The following is a 9,330-nucleotide window of genomic DNA, read 5'->3' as shown; positions in this document are numbered from 1 at the left end:
GAGCCCTTTGTTCTTGGACATGTCACAGGAAGATTCGCCGCCCCTCCCCGGTAGCTGGCGGCCCTGCCCCTGCATTCCCGGGGTCCCTTCCCGGGGCATCTGCAGTCGCCCCGCCCGGACGCTCACCGAGGCAGACGCCAGCTTTCCCCCGCAGGTTCACCCAGTGAAGGGGAGGGGGGCCCTCTGGTCAGAGCTCAGAGCAAGGTGACCTCATGGTCCAGGGGGCGGGGCCCATCACCTAGAGGACGTGGCATCTCGCCCGAGTCCCCGAGGGGACAGATGTGTGGGCGCTGTCTGCGCTCTGGGGGGAGATTGTATGGAAACTAAGGGCTCCGCGGGGTCCGCATGGGGAACGGCTCCGCGCAGATCACGCAGCGCTCAACCGGAGCTCTGGGCCAAGAGCGTCGCCCCGCGGACGAAGCGGCGGACGCGGGGAGGACCCACGCGACCTGCCTCCCGCGCCGCTAGGAAACACTGGGGATCGGGCTGCCGGGGCCAATGCCACGGGCAAACCACCCCGGGCCGAGCCCTCCAAGACTAAGAGGAAGTCGGAAACGGTAAAAACAACTGAGCCCGTGTTCCGAAAGCCCAGCCGGGCAGAGCGGCTCACGCCGAGAACCCCGAGCACTCAGAGGCCCGGGAGCTGGAGGCTGGCCGCCGAAGGCCGCGGCCTTGTCAGGTCTTTTCGCAGCCAGTGACAAGCCGGTGTCGCGGTGCGTGCCTGTCATCGCAGCTGGGTGAGAAATAGGAACAGAAGCGTCGCGGTCCAGGCTGGCCTGGGCACAAAGCAAAAGCTTTAACAAAGAGCACACACCGTAAAGGTGGGAGGGCGGATTCGAGGCAGAGCACCGGCCTGTCTGGGCCGACTCTGCCTGCCTGAGTCTCGCCGAGGGGCCGGCCCGGGGCCTCACCCCTGCCGTCCGGTGGGCAGGAGGGGCCCGAGGACGGTGCCGTGCTAGTGCTGAAGCTGTCACTCCTCTTCCGTGTCCGGTCGCAGGTCTCACCTGAGTCTTTGACTTGAGACTGGGGTCTAACGATGGGTCTGAGAGGCGGGCTGGGTAGGGACGGTTACCACCGTGACATTGAGAAAACAGAGGCTCAGAGACGTCCCGATGCCCTGTTCCTATTCACGTGTGCACACGCGCACACGCACGCACGCCGTCCTGGGACACAAACCCTGGGCCTGGGCGTCGTCCCGACCTTCTTTTCCTCAAGGCTAGCGCTCTACCACTTGAGCCACGGCGCCACTTGCAGCTTTTTCTGAATTGCTTATGGGTGAGAGTCTAGCAGACGTTCCTGCCTAGGTGACCTTCATCATCTGGGCCTCCTGAGCAGCCAGGATGACAGGTGTGAGCCACCAGCTCCCAACTCTATTCCTCTTCTTAAAAGAAATCGCGAAGGTGCTCACTCGGCGCTGCACCTGGCTCGTAGCAAGTCCTTGACGAGGAAGCCCAGAAGCTTGAGCTCTGCATCAGGATCTGGATTTGAATCTCAGTTGCTGGCTGTGTGTCTTTAGGCGAACGACTATGCCTTTCAGAGTCCCCCCGGCCAAGTGTTCTACAACAAGGGGCAAAAATAGAACTTGCTTTACGGGGTCATTATGAGGATGAAGTGAGGTAATCCACCCAGATACGCAGCACAGCATCTGGGAGATCACGAGCCCGCACTGGGGTCTGCTTTGATGACGGGCGTCCCTGGTCTCCCCCGGGACCATGCGTCCCCCAGGCTTAAGTGAAGCCGATGGTGCAGACCGACCAAAGCGGAAGCAGCTGCCATGTTGGTGGGGGGTGTTGAGCGCGCGTATCACCGTTCTCCACTTCCTCCTGGAACCGTTTCCTCTATGAGCTAAACGGGGAAGAATCCGTAGACAAAGGAACAATTCTGGGAGCGTCCAGTCAAACAGCCAGAAGCTGTTTCCTGGGCAGCGGCGTCCAGTCCCCGCCTCCTCCGCTGTGGTCAGAAGCGGCCTGGAGAGAGGAAGGTGCCTTTCCCTCTCACCTAACGCGTCTGCTACCCCCGTCTGCCTGAAATAGCGACTGGAGAACTGTGCTAGTCCACCAGCCCTCGTGATAACCCGTCTCCCGGCCGCTCACTCCCCACCAGCCCTGGGCAGCGACTCCGGTAGCATCCACACGCCCCCTGCAGAAGCAGCACCGGCCACTCGCCGGTGGCTCAGGCTAGCTACTCAGGAGGCTGAACTCTGAGGATCAAGAGGCTGAGCTAGCCAGGCAGGGAAGGAAAGGGCTGGACGTGTGAGGCACCGATAGCTCACACCGACAGTGCCTAGCCTCCCAGGAGGCAAGAAAAGTCCCCATGAGATTCCTGTCTCCGGTTAACTACCAGAAAACCAGAAGTGGCTCAGCGTGGCAGAGCACAAGCCTTGAGCAAAAGAACTCAGGGACAGTGCCCAGGTTTAGAGTTCAAGCCCCTGGACTGACAAAGACAAGCCAGAAGTGGAGGTGTGGCTCAAGTGGTAGAGCACCAGCCTGGAGTGAAAAAGCTCAGGGACAGCGCCTAGGTCCTGAGTTTAAGCTCTGATACTGGTGTGGACGCACGCACACGCACACACACACACACATACACACACACACACACGAAAATGATACTCAGAGGGAATAAGTAAGTGACCCACAGTTAACCTGAGTAAAAGGGAAGCAGAAGTTAGAATTCCTACACGTCTTCACCATCCCTCCGTCATATTTAGACCTGTGTTTCCATCCTGGCACTCGAACTTGTACTGTTGCATCCATGAAAGGATGCTGAGATTCTACAAGAGCTCTAGCTAGTGTGCACAACAAGCCTTCCAAGGTGACCTTACCCCCCCAGGCCTGCCTCGCCACAGGCTATATTTAACCCTGGAAAGCATGGAGCCCGGCCTGGCTTTGCAGCTCGCTTTGCCTCGCTACTCCTTGCTCGTCGTCGTTCACTCCTGACGCGCACACGGGATGTGCCCCTCCCTCCACGCATGGGGACGGCAGGGCGTGTTTGCTTTAGTGATAAACAACGCACGTCCCACTGGGGACGTCCCCTCCAAAACCCTGCCCGCCGCTGGGCCTTCCCGTGGTCTCCGCGAGAATCCCTTGTAAACTCCCAGGAAGGAAGTGAGGTACCGTGACCCCCGCGGGACAGGCATGCATCCACGTGAGAGAGAGGTGTGGCCAGGGAAGGGCAGATGTCCGAACCCCTAAAGTGAAGGGGAGATTCCGGGTACCTTCCCTGTGGGGCTGCGATCTCTACAGGCCTAACGCTGAGGGAGGCGGGGTGGGGGGGGGGGAACCAGCGCCTCCTCTCCTGCCATCCTCGGTTTCCATACCTGCATAGGGGGCTGGTCCACTTTGTTCCCTGAGTCCCCGGATGTACATAACATGCACATCTCTTAAGGTGGGATATGCCTTTAGTAGTAAAGGAGAAATCGTATCACTAGCTCGCCTTTACTGAGCGCCTGCTGTGTTCTGAATATAAACGTTTTAAACTTACGTAGGTCGGGCCCAGTTCTACTGATAGTGTGGTCACACTTACAGGCTACCAAGGACACACCGGAGGCCCAGGGCCATTTGTCAGTATCCCAGATGCCTGCGAAATGGGGGAACCGGACTTAAACTCGGGTTCATTTGCTCAGCATCTGCTAGCGATCGTTATCTCCTAATTTACACGTTAGACTTAAAATCCACCAAGCAACAGGGCGTGGTAGACCATCCCTAGGAGACAGAGGGGGATCCTGAGTTGGGGGCCAGCCGAACCTGCATAGCAAAACCCTGTCTTAAAAACAAAAAAGGTTCATCAATGGCAGAATGTCCGTCCCTGAGTGAACTGGCAACTGTAGTCACACGAGGGACACCGTTGGCCAAAATAGTCTTCGGGAGCTTAGCCAAGTAAGAAATTGAAACTTGTACTTCCTCCTTCCCCCCCCCCCCACCCGTCCTAGGGCTTGAACTCAGGGCCTAGGTGCTGTCCCTGAGCTGCTTTTCTCAAGGCTAGTGCTCTACCACATGAGCCACAGCTCCAGGTCTGGCTTTTGGGTGGACTTCCCTACCCTAGCTGGCTTCGAACCTGTGTCCTCAGATCTAAGCCTCCTAGGATTACAGGGTGAGCAGTGCCCCCTCCCCTGGCGTCTGCTTCCTTTCGTCGGTCGGTTGTGGGGCAAGGGTGTTCTCCCTGAGCTCTTTTTGCTCAAGGCTAGTGCTTTGCCACTTTGAGCCGCAGCGCCCCTCCTGATTGGAAGTAAGGGTCTCACGGGGACTTCCCTGCCCAGGCTGGCTTTGAACCTCGATCCTCAGATCTCAGCCTCCTGAGTAGCGAGGATTGCAGACGTGGGCCACTGGCGTGCCCAGCTCCTTTGTTGCTGCAGAATGTTTTGTCTTTCTCCTTTGAAACACCTCTTTGGACTATGCGGAGTCCTCCCTAGGACAGACACGGTATTAAGATCACCTTGGCTTCCTGGACACCAGAAGAGAAAGGTAGCTACAGAAATGCCCTCCTTCCGCCCGTCCTTCAGCCCTGTGCCGGTGGGCACCGGCTCAGAGCAACGGAGAGTGAGCCAAGAAGGGTGTAAAACCGCCCCGGAAGACAACTCGGCAATCGGAGCTCGCGTCCCGCCGTCCTAACGGATCCAACTGGTTAAGTGAAGCGCAGGATGGGGGAGGCTGCCGCTACACTCGGGGTCCCAGCCCATGCTGGGGCTTGCATTGCGCCTCAGCTGCTTCTCTTGGGGCCGGTGCTCTGCCACTTGAGCCACAGCTCCGCTCCTGGCTTGTTGGTGGTTCGTGGGAGTTAGGCTCTCCTAACTCCCGGGCTGGCTTCCGACTTGGATCCTCTGACCTCAGCCTCCCGCGTAGCTGAGGTTACAGGCGTGAGCCACCAGCGCCCCCTGGTGATCAGACATCTTTAAAGTCAGGCCCGGGTTCTCGCTTCCAAACAGCTTCTAAGAGATGGAAGTTGGGTTATTTTGTTGTTTGGGAATTGAGTAAACCAGTGACAAAACAGAGGCCTTTTACGAAGCCACATTCTGACAACTCTTATTTTCCAGTTTAAAACTGCACTGGATGCATTATTTTCTGGCTGTGAAAACAGAGAAGGTTGAGTTGGGTTTGTGATCTCTACGAAGAGGCTGGTGTGATAGAGAGGCGAGAGAAAAATGTCACCTCTTTCTGGTTTGCATATGGAACAACTGTAATTTGTAAGCTGTCCCCAGACGTTTCCGTTAATTACAGTCTGAAAAGTGTACAGCATTAGTTTGACAATAAGTAAATAAAAATGGTTAAGAGGTGCACAGGATTGGAGCTTGGCTCAAGTGGTAGGGAGCCAGCCACAAGAAAGAGAGAGACTGTCCATTCTAGCCTGGTATCCAACCTGCAGAAGCCGATTCAGGGTCCGTTATCCCTGAGGTTTGCACAAGTTTAACTGCCCCTCTCCTTTGTCATAGAAACTGAACTTGCTTCCCTGTAGATCTTTTGTTGTGTTTTTTTTTTTGCCAGTCCTTGGGCTTGAACTCAGGGCCTGAGCACTGTCCCCGGATTCTTTATGCTCAAGGCCAGCACTCTGCCACTTGAGCCACAGCGCCACTTCTGGCTTTTTCTATCTACGTGCTGCTGAAGACTCGAACCCAGGGCTTCATGTATACGAGGCGAGCACTCTACCACTAGGCCGTATTCCCAGCCCCCCTGTAGATCTTTAATAAGTCTGAGCTATTGAATGCCCCGGGCTCCTCACTGGCCTGGCTGACGGCCTTCTGACTGAGTGACTCACTTAGGATGTGAACCAGGGCTACCAGCACGGGCCCCATGGCGGTGCTCGGGCCTGGGCCTTCGTTTGCGCCACATCACATCTTATTTCCCTTTTATCTTGCTGGGGAGGGCGAAGGAGCTGAGGAAGTTGATCTCAGTCTTCAATGAGTCTCTCCGGGCACGGTAAACACTGGCATCTGGTCTTCTAAATAGCTCTCTAACTTCACTTGAGAAACTTCGTTTTCGCAATCCGGAGAGCAATTAGCCGCCCCCATCTGGAGTTTCTATGCCTTTCGGAACCACTTACGAAACTGAAGGCCGTTTCTTCCTGGGGCTTGAACTCAGGGCCTGGGCCCTGTCCCTGAGCTTTCTTGCTCGAGGCTGTTTCTCTTCCACTTGAGCCGCAGTTCCGCTTCCTGCTTTCTTGGCGGTTCGTTGGAAATAAGAGTCTGAGCGCTCAGCCCCGCGCGGACCCGCGCCGCCGCTCCCCCGCCCGCGTTTCTCCTCCAGCGCGCGTGCGCTCGGGTGAGGCGGAGCGTCTCCTCCGAGGCCGGGAAGGAGCCGGCGATGGCTGAACACGGCCCGCGTGCCGAACGCCGAGCTCGCGGGGATCCCCGTGCCTCCCGGGAGACCACGGGGAGCAGCCTCGGTTTCACAGCAGCGGCACGTAGCTTCCGGGAGCCAAAATGTGCCCCCGCTCGGGCGTGTGCCACCGGGCACGCGGAACTGCACCCCCACGGCGAGAAGAAAAGCGGGGAAGCCAAGAGAGGGGAGGACGGGGTGGGGGGGAGAGAGAGAGAGAGAGAGAGAGAGAGCGAGGGGCTCGGAAAGCTGCAGCCGGGGCCCACTCACCGCAGGACGGCTGTCTTCAGGGCACTGGGACACCTGGGCACCCCCAAACGCTTTCCGTGGGGCCACAAGGGCTTCTTGAGGGATCCTCACGCGCCCGAGGGGTGAGAGAGTGGGGGGGAGTGTGGGGGGCGTGGGGGTGCACGGCTTACGTCACCCGCCTTCCCTCTGCGTGGGCGTGCACGGGCAGGTGCCGGGGTGGCGCCAGGGCAGCCCTGAAGGTCAGTGGGACAAGGGCGCGTGTGGCCTTGCGGCTGGGAACCCCCCGGGCTCCGGGCGCCGCGGGCTCCCGCCTGTCCCCCCAGGGCCTGGGAGATCGCCGGGGACCCGCAGCCGCACCCCTGCCCCCGGCCGGCAGAACCGCGGGCCAAGCGCAGCCCCTCCCCTGCCCCCGGCCGGCAGAACCGCGGGCCAAGCGGCGTCCTCGGCAGCAGAGCGCCAGCCTCGAACAAAACAAGGGGGAAGCCCGCCCTTCCACGACCCTGGGTGCTGTGGGCTTTGTGGGGCTCCGCCCCCAGAGGCAGCACCCATGGGTCCTTTCTCTCCCCCAACACCTCCACGGCGCCTCTCTTAGCGGGGGCCCCTCCAGGGGTGAAGGCAGGGTTCACGGTTCCGCCCTGCCTTCCCAGCCTGGGCCCCAGAGGCCGACGGGCTCCGCGCAGGTCAGCCGGCGACTTCCAGCGCCTCCCTCGGCCAGCGCCAGCCCTGCGCGCCCCGCTGAGCTCCCCGCGCCGGGGTACGGGCCGTGGCTGAGCTCCCCGCGCCGGGGTACGGGCCGTGGCTGAGCTCCCCGCGCCGGGGTACGGGCCGTGGCTGAGCTCCCCGCGCCGGGGTACGGGCCAGTGGGGTGGCGTGGCCCCCACTGCCTTGGGAGACACGGCGTCCCTGGCGGATTCCGTGCGCGCAGCAGCGGTCGCAGTCATGAACGAAAGGCTTGCGTTTGAGCCTGGGCGCCGGGGCTGCTGGCCGGTTCTCTGGTGCGGGATGGGGTGTCCCTCTCTCTGTCTCCAGACCCGCGGGTCCCCCTGGGGGCCTCTCCACTGCTTACGGGGAGGGTCCAGGCCGGGGAAACCCAGGTGGCACTGTTAGAAGTCCCGTCCCTTCTCCTCGCTTTGTGTAGCTTTTCGTAGTCTCAATCTGTTCTCCTAAAAAGTAAGGGCAATCCGCCAGGCCCCAGGGGCTCATGCCTAGCTGCTCAGGAGGCTGAGATCTGAGGATCAAGGTTCAAGGCCAGCCTGGGCAGGAAAGTCCATGAGACGCTCGCCTCCCATGAAACACCGGAAAGCCAGAAGTAGAGCTGTGGCTCAAGTGGTAGAGCACTAAACTTGAGCGTGAAAAGCTCAGGGACAGTGTTCAGGCCCTGAGTTCAAGCCCCAGGACAGGCCCTTGTGTGCACATACACACACACGCACGCAAGAGTAGGGGCAATGCTGAGACCCCCCACCCCTCCCCCGTAGTTGTTGATAAGATCCCTTCAGTATGATAAGGTCCAGGCGGTCTGGCCCCTGGTTACGTGGATAGGTAACGTCAGGAGAGCAGCCTCCCAGCCTCCCTGACCTGTGTGACCGTGGAGGTGTGATTTAACCTTCCTGCGCCTTCCGTCCACCCTGCATATAACGAAGCGAATCAAATATTTGAGATGGGATTTAAGTGATACGGTCATGGCGAAAGGCTGAACACAGCTCCTAAGCGTTTAGCAAGGCTGGCTAGCTTTCATTGTCATGTACAAGTGCTTGGGACTTTACACAAAGTAGCCAAGCGCCAGCAGCTCACACCTGTAACCCTGGCTCCCCCAGGAAGCTGAGATTTGAGGATTGTAGTCCAAAGCCAGCCAGGGTAGAAAAGTCTGCGAGGCCCTCATCTCCGATTAACCACCGTTAAGCCAGAAGCGGACCTGTGGCCCAGGTGCCAGCCTTGAGCAAAAAAGCTCAGGGACAGCGTCCAGGCCCTGAGTTCAAGCCCCAGGACAGGCATTAAAAAAAAAAAAAAAAAAACCACCTAAAAAGTTACAAAGCAGAACAAGGCTACTGCTCTAATCAAGCTGGCCTTTTGCTGGGAGGCAAACCAAGCCCCCAGCTACTGCTTGAGAGACCTCAGTGACGCCATGACCTTGGCAGGCTGCCTTTGAAGGACTCTCTGCTCTAGGATCCTGCTACCCAGTAGGCCCCAGACCTGGGAGGGAGCTTGTAAGAAACAGAAACAGCTCCCACCGCAGACTTCCTGCACCCAAATTTGCATTTTAGTAAGACCCACGGGTGACTCCTGTATACTCTCAAGCTTTGAGAAGTGCTGACACGGGGCTGGGGATATGGCCTAGTGGTAGAGTGCTTGCCTCGTATACATGAAGCCCTGGGTTCGATTCCCCAGCACCACATATATAGAAAAGGCCAGAAGTGGCACTGTGGCTCAAGTGGCAGAGTGCTAGCCTTGAGCAAAAAGAAGCCAGGGATGGTGCTCAGGCCCTGAGTCCAAGGCCCAGGACTGGAAGAAAAAAAAAAAAAAAAAGAAGTACTGACATGCATGCAGAAAGCATGGCCATTGGCACGTTGGGCACAGAGTGGGAAGGGTTAATGTTTCCCTTGGCTCTGGCCAAGGCACCGGAAACAGAAGGTTCCAGAGATTGAAGCACACGAACTGATGGGACAGGAAGACTCCCTTCCTGCCTGTGTCCTGGACGGCCCAGGGCTCTGGCGTGGGGCCCGCTTCGCGACCCCCAGAGCCCGTGTGCAGCCTGGGACACAGAGGCCTGGCCTGGGCG

The sequence above is a fragment of the Perognathus longimembris genome, unplaced genomic scaffold (genome assembly GCF_023159225.1).
Source record: "Perognathus longimembris pacificus isolate PPM17 unplaced genomic scaffold, ASM2315922v1 HiC_scaffold_3715, whole genome shotgun sequence".
NCBI classification, from domain to species: domain Eukaryota; kingdom Metazoa; phylum Chordata; class Mammalia; order Rodentia; family Heteromyidae; genus Perognathus; species Perognathus longimembris.
The sequence above is the reverse complement of the archived record's forward strand: the minus strand, read 5'-3'. Positions refer to the sequence as shown.